This window comes from Pleurodeles waltl, chromosome 3_1 (genome assembly GCF_031143425.1).
Source record: "Pleurodeles waltl isolate 20211129_DDA chromosome 3_1, aPleWal1.hap1.20221129, whole genome shotgun sequence".
NCBI classification, from domain to species: domain Eukaryota; kingdom Metazoa; phylum Chordata; class Amphibia; order Caudata; family Salamandridae; genus Pleurodeles; species Pleurodeles waltl.
The window spans coordinates 385,224,609-385,247,832 of NC_090440.1; positions in this window are offsets into that span (position 1 = coordinate 385,224,609).

Below are 23,224 nucleotides of genomic sequence, written 5' to 3' on the forward strand. Positions count from 1 at the left end.
AGACCCCAGTGAGAAATCCCAGGACAAGGGCAGAGGAACGCTACCATGAGGCCCATGGCCGAACTAGGAGGATTATTGAAAGGACCTTTGGCCTCCTGAAGGCCAGGTTCAGGTGCCTCCATATGACAGGTGGTTCCCTATACTGCTCACCAAAGAAGGTGTGCCAGATCATCGTGGCCTGCTGTATGCTGCACAACTTGGCTTTGCGACGACAGGTGCCTTTTCTGAAGGAGGATGGTCCAGAAGGAGGTCTTGTGGCAGCTGTGGAGCCTGTGGACAGTGAAGAAGAGGAGGCAGAAGAAGAGGACATAGACAACAGAAACACTGTGATCCAGCAATATTTCCAGTGAGACACAGGTAAGAAGAAATCACTGCCTCCTACATCTGATAAAATTGTTAGACCTATCATCTGTTTGTCACTTTCACCCAGTGTATGGACCCCGATTTGTCACTTTGCCTTTCAATTTCACAGATGTGGGTCCCACTGTGTGACCTCTGCGATGTTACCTTGTGGACTAGAGCTGTGTGACATAGGCATGTAGACATTAGAATGGACATTGGGGTTTTCCTCAGTTATTGCAAATACACAATTGTGAAAGCACAGACTGACTCCAGATTGTTTTGTGATTCAAGGGTATATATTTAAGTGCAAAATAGTAGAGGGGGTTGTAAAATGGGCAGGGGTGATGGTGGGGGAATGTCCATGGCAGAGTCCAGTCTATTTGTCTCACAGGTGCATTGTCCAAAGGGGCATAGGAAGTGGAGCTAGGGCAGTTAAAGGATGGACAGGGCGACAAAGTGGGACAGAAGGATGACATTCAGGGTGATCTCATTTCTTGGCAGGGGTCTTGGCATTGTTCTCTGTCTTTGTCCTGGATCTCAGGGACCTCTTGTGGTGTGGTTCTCCATCGGCAGGGGGTGGGGTGCTGGTATCGTGGTCCTGTGGCGGTGCCTCCTGTCCACTAGCACCGGCAGAGGTGGTGGGCAGTTCATCGTCCAGGCTAGTGCCAGGGGCCCCTTGTTGTGCCACAGTGTCCCTCCCAGTGTTCGCAAGGTCCTTCAGCACCCCTACAATGGTGACCAGGGTGGTGTTGATGGACTTGAGTTCCTCCCTGAACCCCAAATACTGTTCCTCCTGCAGCCGCTGGGTCTCCTGAAAGTTGGCCAGTACCATTGCCATCGTCTCCTGGGAATGATGGTACGCTCCCATGATGTTGGAGAGGGCCTCGTGGCGAGTGGGTTCCCTGGGCCTGTCCTCCCCCTGTCGCACAGCAGACCTCCCAGTTCCCCGGTTTTCCTGGGCCTCTGTCCCCTGAACCATGTGCCCACTGCCACTGCCCCTAGGTTCCTGCTGTTTTTGGGGTGGTGGGTTTGCCTGGGGTCCCTGTAGTGGTGGACACACTGCTACTTGACGTGTCCTGGGGACAGAGGTATGGGCCCGCTGGGTGGGTGCTGTGGTGGTGTTTCCTGAGGGGGAGGCTCTGTGGTGGCCTGTGACTGTGACAGGGGAATCGACTGTCCCGAGGTCCCAGATGGGCAGGGCTGGTCATCTAGATCCAGTTGGACAGAGCTGCTGTCATCACTGTGGGCCTCTTCTGTGGGGGAGTGGACATGTCTGGAACCTCCTGTCCGGTGACGTTGGGTAGGGGTCCTGCAGGGGTGTAAAGGCATGATTATTGCATCTGTGTGTGCCATGGTGTGCAATTGGTGAGTGACCCTGTACCCCAGTGCTTACATTCTTGTGTAGGACCTTGTGTGATAATTGTTTTGGGGTCTGTGTGGGTATCTGTAGTGGACATGCATTTGTGATGGGTGTCCATGCTCTGTTGTTGCATGCAGGGCTTGGTGTTGGGATGTGTGATTTGTGATAGGTGGACATAGGTGAGGAGTGATGGGGGTGAAGGTGAGGGTGGGGGTATGTGATAGCATGCAGGTAGGGTGGGGTATATGGTAGTTAAAGATTTGACTTACCAGAGTCCATTCCTCTAGCTACTCCTGCGAGGCCCTCAGAATGCAGTATAGCCAAGACCTGCTCCTCCCATGTTGTTAGTTGTGGGGGAGGAGGTGGGGGTCCGCCGCCAGTCCTCTGAACCGCAATGTGGTGTCTTAAGACCACGGAACGCACCTTCCTCTGTAGGTCGTTCCACTTCTTCCTGATGTCATCTCGTGTTCTTGGGTGCTGTCCCACTGCGTTGACCCTGTCCACGATTCTGCGCCATAGCTCCATCTTCCTAGCTATGGAGGTGTGTGCACCTGTGATCCGAATAGCTGTGGCTCTACCGGGATGATTTTCTCCACCATGACCCTGAGCTCCTCCTCTGAAAACCTGGGGTGTCTTTGCGGTGCCATGGGGTGGTGTAGGTGATGTGGGTGATGTGTGAGGTGGTGTGTGTTGTGATGTGTAGGGTGATGTTTAGGGGTGTGTGTTTTTTTGTGCGTGGATGTGTATGAGTGATGGTGTTGTGTGCCTCTGTATGCTGGTGTGGTCTTTGCATTTCTGTCTCTCTGCTTCTTCCAAATTTTTCGTTGTAAGGGTTTGTGGGTAGTGTGGGTGTGTGTTTTATATTGTATTGGGTGTGTGGGAGTGGTGTGTGTATGTGTATCATGTGTGTGTATTTGGATTTGTCCAATGTGGTAGTGTTTTGTAAATGTGTGTGTATTTTGAGCACGACGGTGTGTACCGCCAATGGAATACCGCGGTTGAAAGACCGCCGCGTGGATTCGTGGGTCGTGACAGTGTGGGCGTATTCCTGTTGGCGTGACGGTGGAGGTTTTGTTATCACCAGTTTCTCACTGACCTTTGGTGTGGCGGACTTGTGTGGATGTCTAGATTTTGGCAGATTCCGAGCTGTGGGTCGTAATAGCTGTGGTGGAATTCCGCAGCTGTGGCGGTGTGTTGTCTTCTGTACGGCGGTAAGTGGGATTTACCGCCAATGTTGTAATGAGGGCCTAAATGTTTCTTCCAAATAAGTCTATTTAGTGGGATGATTTACTGAATGTGATGCCTCTAACGTGATATTTGAAGAATAGATACTTAGGAGTGATACCATTATTAAATAATGTTGCAGGCCCTGAAGCATTTTATGCAGCTGAAACAGGTGGTCCTTCCAGCTGCTACTGAAGACAGATATGTCATGCAAGTAAGCAGCACTGAAGGCCTACATACCAGCCAAGTCTTGGTTCTTCAACTGCTGGAACCAACCAGGGGCATTCTTGATTCCAAAATGCATCACGTTGAACTGGTAGTGGCCCTCTAAAGTGGAGAAGGCTAACCTCTCCTGGGAACCTTCAATCAGGGCAATCTGCCAGTATCCTGAAGTAAAATGAAATGTACTCAGGAACTGGGCATCTCCTAATCTGTCAATCAGCTAATAAGCCTGGGGAATGCGATGACCATCAGTCTTGGTGATTGAATTGAGCCCCTTGTAATCTACACAGAACCTGAGTGCAGGTGTAGTGCAAGGTGGTGTAGCTTTTGATAGAGGCACCACAGGGCTGAACCAGGGGCTACTGGAGGGTTCAATCACCCCTAACTCTAGCATCATAGACACCTCATCTTTGATGCTGGTCCTCACTTTGGCAGACAGACAATGGATTTTATTCTTTAAGGGAGGCTCTCTCCTGTGTCAGTATTATGTGTACACAGGTAGGTAATTCCAGGCCAGCAACTGTTGCCAATCTCTCTGCTGTTCGGAAGTCAGGGTAAGAAAGCTTTACACCTTCCACTGACCCATCCTTCTTTTTGGATGCTACAAGCTCTGGGAGATGTTCACTCTCCTCCTCCTCCCCACGATCTGTCACCAACAACATAGTGACCTCAGACCTGTCAAAGTGTGGTTTGAGATGGTTTATATGGAGCACCTTCTGGGGCTGCTTGGGGGTCTTCAGATCTGCCAGGTAGGTGGCCTCCCTCTTCCTCTCAACAATCTCATGGGGCCCAGGCAATGGTCTTGGAGGGCCCTGGGCTCTATGAACTTCATCTCCCACACTTTCTGCCCAGGCTGGAATTCCACAGGGGTAGCCATTTGGTTGTATCACTGTTTCATTACCTACTGGCTGGCCTCTAAGTTGTCAGGAGCTTGCTTCCACAACTGAGCATCTGGCTTCTGAAGGCTTTGATGTAGCTAACAACATCTTGAGGGGGTGGTTTTTGGGAGCTTGCTCCCACTTCTCCTTCACTAGACTGAAAGGTCCCCTTGTAGGTTTAGAGCTAAAGCTAACTCCCTTCTGTGGTACCTCCCTGCAAGCAGAGAGGATGCATGGCAAAAGGACGTTCCACTTACGCCTCAGGTAGGCCCTTGATCATGCCTTTAAGGGTCTTGTTAAATCACTCAACAAGCCAATTTGTTTGAGGGTTTTAGGAGGTGGAGAACTTGTAGGTATCTCCATACTACTTCCACATTGACTGCATACAAGCAGACATGAAATTGGTGGCCCTGCCAGACACGACTTCCTTAAAGAAACACACCCAGGTAGTAACCCCCATTAGGGCCTTAGGTAGTGCAGGTGCAGTTGCATTCTTCTGAGGTATGGCCTCTGGGTATCTTCTGGTATGATCCACCAGAGACAGGATGAACCTGCAACTAGAGACTGTCTGGGGATCAATAGTCCCAACAATGTAGATGCCCACCTTTTCAAAGAGGCTGCCCAAATCAGGTAAAGGATTCAGGGGAGCTTTCAGTTTCTGCCTTGTCTTACCACTGGCCTGGCAGGTCAAGCAGGTCCTACAAAAACCATCTGAGGAAACCTTCCAGGGCCAGTAAAAGTGGAGGAAAAGCCTGGCAAAAGGTTTGTCCTGGCCCAGGTGTACTATCAGAGGTATCTCATGAGCCAGCTCCAGTAAGAAGGCCCTGTTGCATTAGGAGACCACCAGGGCCCTTGTTGCGACATGCATAGGTGCCTTAGGCTCACTATACAGTAAAGTGTCTTCCCAGTGAATATGGTGACTTCCAGAGATATCACCAGTTACCTGGGCTCTGGCCTGTTGCCTCATGCCCTCCAAGGCTAAGCACTCCCTCTGCACCTTTCAGAATTCCTCCTTGGTGGATCCTCCTTCTACGTGTCATTTCAGCATGTTCAGGCAGGTCACAAGGGAGGCTGTGTCCTCCCCAGTGGGCTCTGGGGCAACCTCCTCTGGCGCCACATCCGCCTCAGCTGAGAGACACTCAGGGTGGGTTTCCCACGCCCCCTTCTGGAAGATGTCTGATCCATTCTTCCATGCTCCAGACTCCTTGACTCCCTTCCTGGGCAGCCATGGACCTAGTGGTTACACACACTTACTCAGGTAACCTCAACGTTTCCAGGTGTGATCTGAGCTTCACTTCTTTATAGGTAGTGTGCTCAAGGTCTTTTCCTAGCAAACAATCCACAGGCATGGTGAAGCTCACTGCAACTTTCAGAAGACCTGAGACACCCCTCCCAACTCAAATGGACCAAGAGCCACTAGATAGTGATCATCACAGTTGTCTGCTACAGCCTGGTGGAATGTATTGGGTATAATTTGCTCTGGGGTCACGGGCTGACTCCTTACCATAGCCATGCTGGTTCCTGTGTCCCTCAGTGTCTCAACACCTTGCACATTGATGGTAACCCATTTCATATTCTTTGCGGCATTAGAGAAAACATGGATTTTAAGAACCATCTCCTTGTCACCCAAGGACACTAGGGTAACCTCTCTGAGTTCCCCCTACTTACTGGGACAAACTGCTCCCCAAGCATTATACTCACCACCCCTGGTGTCTTTCCCCCAGTGGGTGGTGGTGCTCTCATAGCATTTAGGACTTTTTGTCTGATTCTTGGTACAGGTAAGATATTTTTCTGTTGGCCAGATTGAGAATGAGACCCTTTCCCCTGTGAACTTGAACTATTTTGGGGGCCGCGAGATAACTCCTTCTTTTTATCTACCCCTCCTTCCTCTGGTGGGACCCCTGACCACCATTTTGGAAGTCTCCCCCAGATGCCTTCTTGGACACTCTGGTGCTGACCCAGATGTTCGCCTCCTCAGCAAGCTTCCTGGGGTCAGTCAGCCTGATATCAGCCAGGTGTTGGTGCTGCTCTGGAAAAAAAGTATCTAGCATGTGCTCCCTTAAAATGAAGTTGTATAGCCCAGTATAATCATCAACCTTGCTGCCTTCACCCAGCCCCTCAGTGCCTTGCTAGCATAATCAAGGAAATCCACCCATGTTTGTGATGACATTTTGTGGCTGGCCCTGAATCTCTGACTACATTTTTCAGGGGTCAGACCAAATTTGATGACAAGAATGACTTTCATTGTAATGTAGTGTGTTTGTTCCTCTGTCTCCAGTGTTAAGTGTGTGCCCCTCCCCACTGTTGGCATGTACCTCCACAAGATACCTCCCAGGACTCTGAAGGAACCATGTGCACGCTTAGAGTCACTTCATAGGCTGTGAATCATTTATCTATGTCATCCCCACCATAATAGGGCACTATGGCCCTCATTACAACACTGGCGGTCAAAGACCGCCAGGGCTGTTTTGGAGTTTGCACCTCCAACAGGCTGGCAGTGCAAGCTAGCGTATTACAACCGAGGCGGAAGCGCCGCAGTTGCACTGCCAGGAACGGCAGTTTACCGCCACATTGGTCCCGGCAGACTTGATCCTCCACGGCAGCGCTGCTTGCAGAGCTGCCGAGGGGATTACGAGTCCCCCTCCCGCCAGCCTTTTCATGGCGGTAGGAACCGCCATGAAAAGGCTGGTGGAAAGGGGAGTTGCAGGGCCCCCTGCCACAGCCCCATGGAGCTTTTCACTGTCTGCATAGCAGACAGTGATAAGCGCGACGGGTGCAACTGCACCCGTCGCACCACCGCAACACCGCCGGCTCCATTTGGAACTGGCTCCCGTGTTGCGGCCGACATCCCCGCTGGGTCGGCAGGCAGAAACTCAGTTTCCGTCTGCCGGCCCAGCGGGGATGTTGTGATGGCCACCGCAGAAGTGCGGCCGCGCGGCGGTTACAACTTGGCAGAAGGGCCTATATGTTTTGGTATGCAGACCCTTACTTCACCAGTGGACACTGTAGGTACACTTCCACCATTGCTGCTGGACTCCCCTTTTGTGGCTTGAATGTCCAGCTGCCTGAGGCTCAGTTCATGGGCCATTCACTTTTCCTCCATGGCCAGCCTCTTTTACTCCAGAGCTTGTTCCATTTTCAATTTAGCAAGCTCTAGTTTCAATTTGCTCTCCTTCTTCCTGTCCTCCAACTCCTCTTGCGACAGGTTCCTGTATGGCTCACTGCTTCCTGCACGGGGTGGACTACCAGTCCTGGGAGGATGTGTCCCCCTCCTCAAAAGGTTCCATATCAAGACCCTCTAACAGGTCCTGTTCCAACTCCTCCTCATTTTCTGATCCCTCCTTCTCATTGTGTGGGTCTAGTGGGCCTCTGCCCATGCTCTCAAAGCCTTCTGGAGCTCTGCCTGCCTAGAGCTCCCATTAGCAAGAAGCCTCCTCTACTGATAGAATCTTTTGAGCTTGGTCACTGTGTAACTCTCTTGGCCAAACCCCATCTTGGCATGTGAGGTCACAGACACAACAGTAGAAAATGAGGGTAAGCAAATTTGGAAAAATCAAAAGTGTCAATCTGGGAGACTTGATTTGAATTTATGTAGATATGGAGTAGTAATGTACATTAAGTCACTGTATGGCACTTGCAAACACATGTCCTATCCCAATGCTGCCACCAATGTTAAAAGCTGGGTTTCTGATCGGCAGAGATTTACACCCTGTCCAAGCAGGAACCACGATCCTTGTCAGGGTAAGTCAGATACACACCCTAACTTAATCTGTACTCAGCCTCTGGTAGCTTGGCACACAGCAGGCAGGCTTAACTTAAGAGGATATTTGTAAAGTATTTGTGCAACACTTCAAACAATAACACATTGAAAACACCACAAAGAGACTGCATACCAAGTTAGGAAAGTAGATGATATTTAATAAACAAAACAAAACCAAAATGACAAAAATCCAATTAGTAAAAGTTGAGTTATGAATTTGTAAAGAATAAACAAGGTTGTAGTGCTTAGAAGCATAAACCAGCAACCAGGGCTATCTGGTCTTGCTAGACCGGGTAAAATCTGAAAGGTCAGGCTGACCGTGATGGAACACGGGTTGGATACGGGGACCAGCCTTGGTCCGCTGAAACAGTACCTTAGTTCGGAGACTTGTCAAAGATGACAACAAGATACGAGTAGCAAGAGAGGTGATGCATTTGCATTGATCTTGAAGATAGAGACGGTGAGTCAGCTCCGAGCACGCAAAATTGGAGATGCGCCGGAAATGGAGGCGATGCTTTACGCAGTCATCAATGCAATGCTCCCGATCCTCGCAGCAGCGTTGATGCACCAATGTCGATGGTTATGAGGTGTCCTCGATCCTCACAGCAGCAGAGATGTGTTAGCGTCAATAGAGACGCCCCAGTTCCAATCAGTGCAACTGTGCCACTCCTCAGGTTCTGGCACTTGTCACACTTTATACCCATTTCCAAAGGCCCAAGACTGGATTGGCACCACTTGACCAGGGCAAGGCTTGCAGCAAACAAAGTCCAGGTGCTGTTGATGATGAGTTGGAAGTCTTTTGTGTTTCTGAGACTTCAGAAGAACAGGAGGCAAACCAGCAAGCCATTGGAGTCACTCCGGTTTTAGGTCAGATGAGTACAGTCCTTCCTCAGCAGGACATAAGCAGCAGGCAGCAGGGCAGCACAGCAGAAAAGCAGTTCTTTGAGAGCAGCAGTTAAGAGTGGCAGTCATTGTAGCAGCACAGCAGTCCTTCTTCCTGGCAGAGTTCTTCACAGGTTCAGCACTGTACGGAGTTGGTAGAGTCAGAGGTCCAGTACTTATACCCTGTTGTGTCTTTGAAGTGGGGTGACTTCAATGAAGGGTTTTTGAAGAGCATAGAGGTCCTTTCTTCCTTCCCTGGCTCCAGACGCACTACAGGGGGTTATGCACCCTTTTGTATTGAAACAAGACACTTCTTATTCAGGTGTGTCAGCTCCTCCCTCCCATCTGCCCAGGATGGCCCATCAGGATGTTGATTTCCCATCAGTCACACCTAAGCTTGCTTTGTGTGTGGGTGTCTAGAGGAAATGCACAAAGTCCAACTGTCACCCAGCCCAGACGTGTAGTGGGGACAGGCTGCAGGCACACAGGGCTAAGAGCAGGAAAAATGCCAACTTTCTAAAAAGGGCATTTATAAAATTGTAACAATAAATCTGACTTTACTGTTAAAGAGTATTTTTCATTACAATACCATAGGTACTAAATATGAGACATCAACTCCTTCTCATTTAGGAATTACAGTTTATAAAATGTAATAAGGAATCCCCTATGTTAACCTATGAGAGGGGTAGGCCTTACAGTGGTGAGTTACGAACTTAGGAGTTTTTCAGTACCAAGACATGTAAAACTTAAAAGTACGTCCTAACTTTTAGTTTTGTCGCGTAGGCTCTCATTATCCTAATGAGACTACTGGATTTGGGCAGCAGAATCACTTGCACTGTGGGGAACTGAGTCTGAACACACTACAGGTAACACCTGTCACCCTAATCTGGGTTTTGTTCCAGCTAACTAGCAGTGCCTCATTTCCACCCTAGAGTAGGGATGATTGGGCAACCTAGCGCATGACACAATTGACTTCTCAGGGAAATCGTGGTCACTCAGATCTCATCCGTTCCTCTCAGTTACATTAGTCTCACATATACAAGGACAATCAGAGGCAGAATAGAGTTCAATAAGCTTTTATTGAAGTAACTGCATCTTAGAAAATAAAGTGTATACTGCAATAACTAGGACGATGAAGCATGACAGGATTAAAATTGTAAAGGATGAAAATAATGCTACCATATTGTCACTAGAGTTGTTAAAATAGCTCCTACCTAGGCTATGTTAGAGCACAGCATGTTAAGCTCTGATTCTGCCCTTCAGGTTCCCCCGAGAAGACATCATCCCTCATACCTGAGCAAGAGGCCTGTAGTCTACAGAGCAGCTGCAGCGAAGCACTCAGCAATCAGCATACAGTCGTGGTCATTTGGCTGGAATCTCCCTCTAGTGTGCATGGGTCAAAGTAGTGCTTTTATAATAAAACAGCTGATGTTCCAAGAAAGGATCCCCACGTAAGAATGTGTATGTTTCTGTGAACATTGGAGACAAAGCTTACCACTTTTGCCGGCAACCTATCTTACTGCAGCCTTGAGAAAAGCACAGAGTGAAAGAAATGTCTTATTTAAGGATGCAGTGCTGGCCTAGGCAAAGAACAGCTAGATAGGGAAAATAAAATAAGACCGCAAATGTGGCTATTGTTAAAATAATAAAACAAAGCTGAATAAAATATGTTTAGGTTAAAGTCAGGCAGGCCTAGTTTGCTAAACTAACGTGTATGAAGCTATAACTAATATGGCTACACAACACCCTCCCCTTGCTGGTTCAAAGGTGGTTCAAAGCCTAATTATGTATAAAAGCTACTAAATTTCAACCTAAGACATATATATATATATATATACATATATATATCTATATACAAATATACAAATATATAAGAATGGCAATAATGACAAGTCAAAGAGACACTTGAGCATGTGTGAAAAGGACAATTTAAAATGTTAACTGTGGAGTTAAAAAGGCCAAATTTCAAGAGTCAGAGTCATTTTGGAAGTTGCCAATCAAATCCGGGATAATTGAAGACAGGAAATCTTCCACTTCGGCAAGTGGTAAGGTAGGAAATTCATTGTCAAGGAAAACCAAGGAGCATTTGTGTTTCAAAGCCTGAGCTCCAGTCAAGGCAGCAGCTTTCCGTGGTGTGCCCAACAATATGTTTAGAGCTGCATCCTCTGCGAAGGGCAATTCATAAGCAGCTTCCAGTAGCACACGCTCCCTCAATGTGCATGTCTGGTAATAAGCACTTAGCGAGAACATCAACAGATCAGCGTCCAATAAAAGCAAGCGCTGCGTAGAAAGACAAACTTTCAGTGCATGTTCGAACGAGCACCAGAGGCACCGAAACATGGCTGCATACAATGCAAAACCGGTCTGAATGACAGAGGCCAGTCACACTCCAATTGCTTCAAGAGTGTTGCTCCAAAGTACTGCATAATGCATTCATGACACAGCTGCGCTGGTGGAAGTGCTTCCAGTCGTCCTTGTTGTGGCGGGACAGCCATTGCACAGAAAAAGTAGCATTAGCAAAATGCCACCTTTTAGCCAAAGTTATCGGAAATCCCCTGAAAACACTGGAGAATATTGAGTGGATGGCTGAAGGTATTAAGCCAAATATAGAGGAGAAGATGTGAATGAAACCAAAACCAACAGCCTTAAATAAATTTGTGATATCAGTAGTACTGGACGCATTAAATATTAATCTCACGAAAGTGTCTCGGAAAGTTGGTACTTAAAAGGGACTGTATCTCTGCTGATGACCTTGCCACTGAAGCGCATAGGTCTCGCGTGCAGATGTGAGCGCCACATGTTTTTGAAACAGTAAAGCCTTGAGTCTTCTCAACTTGTCAAAATTCACATTTGAAGTAGCGATATGGGACCAAATCTCAGCTACTTCCCTCTGTCGTGTAGGAAGAAAAAGTACGTTCCCGCAGCATGTAACAATTTTAGAGACCAAAATGACATAACCTATTCCGGCTCACATCCTACAACAGTTCTCACTATTGAGGAGGACATAGCTGCCATTCGAGAGCACCTGGAACGCAGGTCTAATCAAGAGGACTGGGACTCCCTTCAGATAACAAGCCAAGTTTGCTTCCGAAGCATTACACGCCCGTGCAATGTCAGTTGTTTACAAACCATTGAATGGCTGACAGAAGTCTCGCATTCACTACAGCTAAAAAAGAACTCTTTTATCCCACTGAGACATTTGTACGAGAAGGGTAGCTCCCACACCTCATGGATGTAACTATCTCCTAGTCTTTCACATCTGCCTACTGGAATGTGTTTTAAGCAGGACGTGACTTGAAGTGTTGAAATAGGTAGATTAATGACCCCGTGTATTAACCACTCAGCAGATGGTATTTCAGCCACAGTAAAAGGCAACTTTTCTAATTTTTCAATATTTAACATGACATAAGTTGCTTCTTTCTTTGCCATTAGTTGTTGTTGTTGTGTTAAATTAAATGAGGAAAATATACTCTTGCGCTAACTTGTTGCCATTAAATTAAATGAGGAAAATATATCCCTTGCACTAAGTTGTTGCCAGGGAACGCGACCTACCTTCAATGTTTATAGTGTCAAACCAACTGCATAATGGACCTTAGTTGACTCTGCCCATGATGTAAAGAGGACATATCACTTTGTATTATGTCTATTGCAGAAGAAACAATGTTGTTTAAGGTGTATATCCGGTCGGGCAAGATATTTATCCCATTATCTACAACAGCTAATGCTTCCTCTAAATTCCCTTGATCTATTTGCCTTAACCAGGCAGCAGCTTCTTGTTGAGAAAGCTTCCAAATTACACTATAAAGTGCAAATTAAGAAGCACTTTCTGTGATGTTTTCTGGGGCCTAACAGGAAATCCTGTAAGTTAGTGTTATTAGACAGGAGACTGAGGTGATCTGAGGAGCTCTTAAACCATTGTTGGCATAGTTTCCCTACACTGTATATTGTTACTATACCCACATGTTCAGATGACACATAGCGAGGGTCTGGCCTACTTGTACTAAAAACCCCTGTGGAGTTTATGAAACGTTTATGATACCAGTTGGTATCTAATGGCCACAATAACCACCCACCAGGAAGTTAAAGTGAAGCATAAAATGTGCCATTCTGGACCCATTCATTGAGCTGATATTCAGTTGCATTTATATACTTTTGCCATTTGTAAACATTTGCAGGGGCGGGAATACGGGGCACATTCAATTCCTTAATCTTTGCTAAGCCTAAACAACTTGTCTGTTGTACAGTTTCATTTAAAAATATCATTTGAACTGGTATCAGGCATGCTCTAAATAAAGCTTCCTTCCCCCTTATTTGCCAATTTTTTGTTCCCCACCTACTTTTTAAGTCAATCGACTTCAGCCAATATTCATAGACTTCTATAGCCAACTAGGAAACAAAGGAATGTGAATAAATACATTTTGTTTCTGTCAATAATATATGTACATTTTCCATCAATGGCAATTTGAGATATTATGACTTAGCATTTTTAACATTGTGCCCAGAAAAATATGCACATTTTTCAGAATATGTTTTAGCACTCCCTTGTGGTGGAGTTGGAAAATGTTCCCATCGAGTGTAATTAAAAATATGTTTTGGGGTACTTGTTCTATGAATGAAATGGTGTCCATAATAATTACAGCAAAACATGTCACCATAATTCCCTTTATATTGATAAATATCCTCACTTTCAAATACAGTAAAATACTGCAATTCAGTCATCATAGAATCAACTGTTTTCACATCCCAGTCATCGGAAACAACTCAAGGTATTATTACATGGTTCATTAAAAGTTTAAACACATATGGTATTTGAATGACCTCTGTCAGGCTGTATATATCAAATGTGACTTTATCCCAAACAATCCCATCAGGAATTGGTATAGCAGAAATGTTCACGAAAGACAAGTCTCTGCAGACTTTGGCCCTCATTGCAACCCGATCTGGCGATCATACCGCCAACAGGCTGGCGGTACAGTTCGCCATATTTTGACCCCGCTGCGGTCACACCGCCGGGACTGGTGGTTTTCCGTCATGGTTGTCACTGTGGTTTGAATCCGCCAGGGCAGCGCTGCTTGCAGTGCTGCCCTGGGGATTTTGACTCCCCTTCCCGCCAGCCTGTCCATGGCGGTAGAGACCTGTCAGACAGTGAAAAGCACGACCGGTGCTACAGCACCCACCAAACTGCCACATTGCCGCCGGCTCCATTAGGAGCCAGTGCAATGTTACATCCCCGCTGGGCTGGCAGGGATGTCCAAATGCGGCTGGCGGGTTTCAGGCCGCATGGGCGGCCATCTGGCGGTACAACCTTGGCGGTCGGCCTCGTCCGACCGCCAAGGTTGTAATCAGAGCCTTTGTGAGAAGAAAAATGGGCTTTTAGGAACTCATCCACCAGTTCAACTGTTGATCTTTCAGGAAGGTAATGACCATGTATTAATAGAAAGAAAGTAATGACAAAGCCAATCCAAAGGAGGAAAGATAATATGTTCAAAGAAAGCCACAGATAGTTCCATGGGAGAATAAAGGAATTTGTATTAAGCCATTTTATCAGCTTACGTGTTTTTGGTAGTTCAGATAGAGAAGAGGCAAATGAGTCTGAGAAAGTGTCGTTGATGACGGCAAAGTATCCAGAGCTGTATTTATTGGAGGAGAACTGGTAGGGGTCTCCCACGGTGGTTCACAGTAAATGATGCCATCCGTCTGTGTAGAAGTTGTGTCTAATCGATCAGTAATTTCTGTGTTGTTTGTTGTAACAGATGTTAGTGGAACTAATGCAAGATCATTTTCCACCCTCCCCAAGCTCAGAGAGGGGTGCCAGCGTTGCTACTCACAGTTTGTAGAGGGACATATCGGCCAGTAGTGAGAGGGATTTGGGAACTACTGGCTTCTCCTGTTGGTCTGCTGTGGAGGCCACATGGTGTAACTTGACATTGTCGATTGAGACAAAGCAGTTTTCTTTATCGCCAGGCAACGGTGGTAGAATGACAGTTCTGGTACTGTGTATTCCCAAGAATTGGGGCCGGTACACAATAAGAAGGACCAAACTCCTTTTTCACAGAAACTTTTTCACATACTAGATCCCCAATCTTTGGCCTCCAGGCGGTAGATGTTATTGGTACATTCTTAATTCCTGCAGAGGCAGCACTGGCAAAAGCATTGTCGACACAGAACTATTGTAATTCCTGCAAGACAGTGACACGTTCATTTATGTCAAATGGTGTTTCTGCCGTCTCCACGCCAGGACCATAAAGTTCTGGAACATACATTGGAGTTTCAAACAGGCACTCGTATGAAGTGTGACCCTCCCAGGGACCTTCTAGGCAGATTATTAAGTGCTCTCTGGACTCCATACAGGTGATTAAGCCAACTATGACCCTTACCTAGTACTCTGGTTGTTAAGGATTACTTTACGGTTTCGTCGCTCCACAACACTATTTCCCTCAGGATGAAATGGAGATAAGTAATGAAGCCATGGTGTCCCTGAATGCCCTTGAGGCAAAAGCAGGGCTCTGGTCCGAGTGGAAAGCTGCAACTGCATATGTGCCAATAAAGTCTTGCAAATCTTTAATAACAGTCTGAGCGTCAGCCGAGCTTTGTGGCCACACCCATAGAAATTTGCAGCAAGAGTTGACAGCGACTAAGATGTATTTGTCCAGTATTAGGGGACCACAATGGTCCAAGTACACACATTGTAAAGGTTTGTTTGTTTGGTGTCTGTGGTGGACGTTTGACGGTGGAGCCCTTAATTTGTTGGCAGATGTCACAACAAAGTACATACTGCTTGATCTGTTTGTATAGACCTGGCCACCAATTACCTGCTTGCAATAATGATATTGTAGCCGCCACACCAGCATGGGCAGATGCAACCCCCTGATGCACTGCTTTAATCAACTCTGGTCTTATGTCCTTATTGGGAATTACTCGAACTCCCACGCCTGGTATTTTTACTTCTGCGTCAAGGAAGCCTCCCATTCGGTAGGAATATTTAGCAGGAAATGCTTTTGGTGAGGGCGTGGCTTCAGCCATGGCTTTCACGGCAGCCCATATGTCATCATCTGGTTTTGTTCCAGAACGAGTTACTGCAGCAACAGAAGCAGTAGCTACTGCTGATTTGGCTGCTTCATCAGCCTGTGTATTCCCAGCAACGTGTATTCCAATGCGCTGGTGTTCAAGTGTATGTACAACATGGACGGTTGATAGCGTTTCTTTCAGATCTGCTACTTTCCCCTACAGAAGTCTGTGTTTGATGGTGTTGCCTTTAGAATCTCTGAACCCATTCTGGTGCCAGTAATGCAGGTATTCATTGAAGGACTGGACACAATAGTACGAATCACAGACAATCAGTGTTAGCTGTGCAGAATCCATATGTTCCAGTGCCATCACCTGAACCTTTTGCTCTGCTAGTTGTGCTGTGCAATCCCCTAGGGTTTGCGTGAATGTATGTTGTGGACAAAATGTATTATCCTTCATGTAGCCACTTACGACTGCGCAAGCAGTGGAGTGTTGATGCTTTGTGCCTATTGCTGGTTGTGCTGAGCCATCGGTGTACATGACTCTGTGATATTGATCAATAGGCAGTGTATTTGCCGGAACTGGATATCTTAGTTCATATTGCAAAAATTCTTGAGTTTGTAACTTTGGGTTGAAGATATAGTCAACATCAGTGGCTGTCAGAGACGTTGCCCATTGAATCCAACGTGGATGTAATGCTTTAGCATTTGGAACGCTGGCTTTGGTAACAGCCTCAAGGGCTGGAATTGGAGATACGACAAATATGTGTTTCCCCTGGGCCAGTGGCCTTTCTTTAATGACAGCCATCTGAACAGCAGTGAGAATTTTCTAAGTGGGAGCAAAACGTTTCTGCTGCTGAGTATAAATGTGATTTTTATGCTATCGGGACTGTCTCACCCTCATTGAAAGTTACATAGGTGAAACCAATGGCACCGTAAATTAATCTGATAACCAGATGTTTTTTATTGCCCCTGGTGTGTAGGTGTTGTGCTGCAAGCATGTCTGTTTGCAAAGCTCTGAGTATGAGTGTGTATTCGACTGTCCAGAATGTACTGGAAAAGCCAGGACATATTAAGTCATATAAAGGTTTTATGCGTGATGCGTAATCTGGAATGTAAATTCTGCCAGCATTTAGGAAACCCAATAGTGATTGGAGTTTTTTAATGGCATTTGGTGGTTGTAACTGTGTGCATTTTTCCAAGAATTGTGGCGCTAGGCTCTTTCCTTCACTTGATAGCTCATATCCCAAAAACAGGACTTTAAGGAAGGCTATTTTTGTTTTCTTGAAGTTGAATTTATAGCCTAATTCTGCAAATCCTACAACAATGCAGGCTACCCGTCTTAGATGTTGTTGTAATTCATCATCTGTGAGATAGATATGATCTACATAGGACAATGCTTCAGAGTCAATGTCCTGCAATATTGAAGTTACACGAGCCGCGAACAGTCCAGGACTGTTCTTGTACCCCTGTCGTAAATGACAGAATTTTTCTGGGAGCTTAGTGCGCTGAAACTTGTTAGGTCTCTACTCTCAGGGGCTATATTTTGGCAGAAGAAACCACTGGAAATATCCAGTGTTGTTTTGTATTTTTTGCGCACTATGTTCTTCATAAGCACTGTGCTGTGAGAGTTCTGTATAACGTATGTTTAAATGTCTGTAGTCTAAGACTATTTTATACGAATGGTCTAGTTTAGCTACTAGGAATAAAGGATTATTCATTGGTGAGACACAGGGTTCGATTACGCACTGGTACTCCAATTGTGTGAGAATTTCCCTCATGGGTGCTTTAGCTTCATGTTTTATTGGATACTAGGGGTGAGGTTGAGGTTGATTTTTAATTGGAATTACATGATAGGAGGAATCTTTATCCCACCCTACGTGGTTGCGATACAACGCGGGTGCCTGCGCCAATGCCCAATCAATGGCTTAGGATTCTGCGAGCTCATCGGAACAAGGCGGGAGAAAGGTTTGATAACATCTTCCCCATATGGGTAAGTACAGACAAATTCAGGTGGCCAGTCCCTTTCGGCCAGTAGAATATCTTATATGTTTACGACGTGGTCCCAAAAGATTGCGTTGATTGTGTGTTCAATGTCTCCTAATTGTAACGTTACTTTGTACACCCTATCAGGCGTGGAGACATGCATGTCCACAGTTTCAATTTGTAAGAAGTCATCCGTTGCTTTCACCTCCAGATGCTCTTGAAGATTGTGACCTCTGCAGTCCTGTCTAATAGCGCTAATGCCCACTTCTTGTTCTTTGATAGACCCTCTTCTTGAGTGGCATGACGAACTGCAACTGCTGCCACTTTTTTCTTTTTTTAAATTGGGGTTTTTGTTGGGGAAGTTTCTTTTTTTTAGCAGAAACTTCTGCAGAGCGTTCTGATTCCAGTCTCGGTTTCACGTACTCAGTTCTTCGCTCTGACAGCCCACCTCTCTCACTGCATTTTTCTGGTGAGTCCTGAAAGGAACAAGATTGGCGTGTATCAGTATATTGTTATCTGTCAGGTGTTTAAACCCTTTGGGTGCCCTGGACGTAACAGTTACGTCCTAGGACATGACGGTTACGTCTAGATAGGGGTCCTCAGTGGTCGTGCTAGCGCTCCCCACGGGGGTCTCGAAGCTCCCTCTCCTGGGCAGGGATGGAAGGGGTATCGCTTCTCCTTCCACCCCGGCCCCCCCTTACTCCTGTGGCATCGGATGACATCAGCACGCGATCGTGCGCTGACCTCATCAGAGGCCTACCCCTTCGCGAAGATCGCAAAAGCATTTCTCCTCCGATCATTTGGAGGTGGCGAGAGAGGCATTAAAGGAGAGGAAAGGCCTTTCCTCTCCTTACATGGCTCTCTCAGCATGCGATCGGGCACTAGAAACCAGGGATTTTTTTTTTTTAATATTTATACATAAGGGGAGTGGCCCCTTGGGCATGGGCCGCTCCCCAGGGGGACAATTTGTTTTTAGGCCATTTCTGCCCCCCCGGGGAAGATCGGCCTATTATAATTAGGCCGATCTGTCCCTGGGGCAGGGCAGAAACCCCCAGACACCAGGGATATATTTTATTTTAATTGTGTTTATTTTTTTATATGTGGGGAACGACCCCTTAGGCAAGGGTCACTCCCCTGGGGGCAAAATTAACTCTAGGCCATTTCTACCCCCCTTGGGGGCAGATCAGCCTATTTTTATTGGGCCAGTCTGCTCCCAAGGGGGGCAGAAACCACTAGACACCAGGGTTGTGTTGTCAGTTTCACGAGAGGGGAGCGACCCCTTCGGCAAGGGTCGCTCCCCTGGGAGGTAGGTGGGATTTGTTTGAAGTCTAAACACCTGGGATTATTATTTTTTTGCCTCAATTTCAAGCAAGGGGTGCAATCCCTTAGGCAAGGGTCGTTCGCCTGGGGGGCAAATTTATTTTATGCCATTTCTGACCCCCCCTCCCCTTTGGGGGCAGGGCAGCCTATTTTTATTAAGGGGGGGCAGAAACCACTTAGGCACCAGGGATTGGTGTGTGTAAGTGTGTGTTTTTGTTGGGGGGTCAGCCCCTTGGGCAAGGGTCACTCCCCATGGGGGCACATTACTGTTGGCCATATTTTTGGAAGGCCCATCAGCCCCCAAGGGGGTAGAAAGCCCATCAGAGACCAGGGAAGATTTTCTTTTCAAAATAAGAGGGTGGGGGTATGGCCATACCCCCGCCTCAAATAAATGGGGCAAGAGGACATTTGATTATTTTGGGTTTTGGTTTTACATTTGGACCATGAGAGCTTGGCTAACTCTCAAAATCGTCCCACTTGGAATGGTGAGGGATGCACTTTTTGGACTTTGGGACATTGCCATGTAGAAAAATCTACAAGACCTAGATACATCTGAAAACTAAACATCTGGGTGAGTCCCGGGTGGTGTGCTTCACATGCACTCCCCACCATTTTCTAACCCACAGTGCCCACCAAACCTCAAACTTTGCTGGAAATCACACATTTTTTCCGCAATTTTGTGACGGATCCTTCCGGAATCTGCAGGAATCCACAAAATTCCTACCACCCAGCATTGTCTAATTTCTACCGATAAAGATTCTGCCCCACTTGTCAGCCTAGAAATGTTTTTTTTCAAACTGCCCTTTTAGTCTAGTTTTACAAAATGCACAGGTTTGGTAGGTTTCTCTAGGTGGCGGCTGAGCTAGAGGCCAAAATCCACAGCCAGGCACTTTGTAAAAAACAGCTCTGATTTCTTTGGGAAAATGTGATGTGTCCATGTTGTGTTTTGGGGCATTTCCTGCTGTGGGCACTAGGCCTACCAACACAAGTGAGGTACCATTTTTATCAGGAGACTTGGGGGAACACAGAATAGCAAAACAAGTTTTCTTGCCCCTTGTCTTTCTCTACATTTTTTTCCTTCCGAATGGAAGACAGTGTGTAAAAAAGGCGTCTATTTGAGAAATTCCCTGTAATTTGCATATTAGTATCGGGACCCCAGAATTCAGAGATGTGCAAATAACCACTGCTTCTCAACACCTTATCTTGTGCCCATGTTGGGAATACAAACGTTTTCTTGATACCTATTTTTTACTCTTTATATTTCACCAAATGAATTGCTATATACCTGGTATAGAATGAAACCCCATTGCAAAGTGCAGCTCATTTATTGGCTCTGGGTACCTAGAGTTCTTGATAAACCTACAAGACCTATATATCTGCACAACCAGGAGAGTCCAGCAGACGTAAAAGTATATTGCTTTCACAAATCTGACATTGCAGGAAAAAGTTACAGAGTAAAACGTGGAGAAAAATGGCTGTTTTTTTCAGCTCAATTTCAATATTTTTTCATGTCAGCTGTTATTTTCTGTAGGAAAACCTTGCAGGATCTACACAAATGACCCTTGCTGAATTTGGAATTTGGTCTACTTTTTAGAAATGTTTAGCTCTCCGGGATCGAGCATTGGTTTCATACCCATTTCTGTCACTAACTGCAAGGAGGCTAAAAGCACACAAAATAGTAAAAATGGGGTATGTCCCAATAAAATGCCAAAATTGTGTGGAAAAATTTGGTTTTATGATTCAAGTCTGCCTGTTCCTGAAAGCTGGGAAGATGGTGATTTTAGCACCACAAACCCTTTGTTGATGCCATTTTCAGGGAAAAAATCAAAAGCTTTCTTCTTCAGCCCTTTTTTCCCATTTAAAAAAAAAATGAAATGTTCGCTGTATTTTGGCTAATTTCTTGATCTCCGTCAGGGGAACCCACAAACTTTGGGTACCTCTAGAATCCCTAGGATGTTGGAAAAAAACAGACTGCAAATTTGGCATGAATAGCTTATGAGGACAAAAAGTTATGAGGGCCTAAGCGCAAACTGCCCCAAATAGCCAAAAAAGGGTCTGACACCTAAGGGGGAAAAGGCCTGGCAGCTAAGGGCTTAATATTATCTCTATTTCTGAGATTATATCTATTCTGTGGGGTCTCCATATGCAGAGATTCTCCCCTTTCTTTTTTAGGTGTTTGTTGTTTTTTTATCCCAGCATTTCTTAGAACCCTCAGGTATTTGCTTGGTAGAATCTTTATTAGATTTACCCTGAAATTGTGGTTTTGTTGGTCTGGCCCCAGACTATCTCGACTAATGCTAGAGTAGGTCATTGCGATCATCTTTGGCAGCTTGCATTCTTGATCCTGTGGAGGAACATCCTGGAGCCGCATGCGCACTGCTAGTACGACTGCTTCCCCTTTAAGGTTACTTAATATTATTGAGGATGCTGTGGCAAAGTTGCCCTTTCGTTGCATCCCCAAGTCCAGGGCCGGGGCAGCCCTGTATTCATCTTGAATTTGTTTCACACTTCCGGTACATTGGCAAGTGTCAGTGTACGATGTGCAGTAGTATAGAGTGTGGAAAATACTGTGCCCCAAGTATTGCACTTATCTACTGTGGGAACCATCCCAAATGGCAAGCACATAGTTAATATTCTGTGCTAATCCTGAGGTCTCGTATGGGAAAATACTGCTTCCAGTGCATTTATTTTTTGAGCTAATCAAAACGGAATCTCTTCTCATTTGGCAGGTACTTTACCCATGATCAAATGTACAGGCACACGATTAATGCCTGGCGTTACTGCATGTGGTTGCGCCTGGGCAGCATGTGCTCGGTTTGTATTTCATATTTGCATTACAAACTGTACTAATCATCTGTATATTGCCGCAAGCACAGCATATAAGCGACGGACTTCAGCTACCGTTAAGTTCACTGCAGCAGGGTGAGGTGTATATGTGGCCAATAAAGGCCAGGTAGAACCATCATTGCTTAGAGGACCTAACCTATCATGTAGAATTGTATAGGGAAAGCACCACCAAGCCAATTATTATGTTCTTGATAAGATAGCGGTATTTCTAGATATGCATATTCTCTGTATTGTGCAGGAGTGTTTGCAGGTGTATAGTGATTAAATGTATTTGTGTTTCCATCAGCTGCTGGAAATGTGACCCAAGAATAGAAAATTTCTGTTCTATAGGCTGGATGAGCCTCAACAACGAATGTAACAGGACCCACCTGGACCGTTCGGCCATGTGCCAATAAATGTACAGTAAGGGGTGGTCGCATATTGACTACAATTGCTACCTGTTGTGGGTTTGCCATAATAAATGGTAAATTTTGTTCAGAGATAAGCACATCAAATGGGGATTATTCTTTTAAGGGTTCAAGCTTGAACAACTTACAGTGTTAGTTAGGTACTCCCTACTTAGCTGAGGAGGAAAAATCTCAATACCACGAACGTCTCTGTATATAGTACTGAGGTGTCTTTGTATGTAGTGAGACAGAGATACTCAGGAGGACCCGAAAATTAGAGCCTGACCAAATGTTGGCCGCGCCATGTCTCGTAGGCTCTCATTATCCTAATGAGACTACTGGCTTTGGGAGGCAGAATCACTTGCACTGTGGGGGACTGAGTCTGAACCCACTACAGGTGGCACCTGTCTGCCTACTCCGGGTTTTGTTCCGGCTAACTAGCAGTGCCTCATCTCCGCCCAAAAGTAGGGATGATTGGGCAACCGAGCGCATGACACAATTGACTCCTCAGGGTAATCGTGGTTACTCAGATCTCATCCGATTCTCCCAGTTACATTAGTCTCACATATACAAGGAAAATCAGAGGCAGAATAGAGTTCAATAAGCTTTTATTGAAGTAACTGCATCTTAGATAATACAGCGTGTACTCCAATAACTAGGACGATGAAGCATGACAGGATTACATTTGTTGCAAGGAGAGTAAAGCGTAAACATAACACTACCATATTGTCACTAGAGTTGTTAAAATAGCTTCTACCTTGGCTATGTTGGAGCACAGCATGTTAAGCTCTAATTTTGCCCTTCAGGTTCCCCTGGGAAGACATCATCCCTCATACCTGAGCAAGAGGCCTGTAGTCTACATAAGCAGCTGCAGCATAGCACTCAGCAATCAGCATACAGTCATGGTCATCTGGCTGGAATCTCCTGCTAACGTACATGGGTCAAAGTAGTGTTTTTATAATTAAATAGCTGATTTTCCAAGAAAGGATCCCCATGTTAGAGTGTGTATG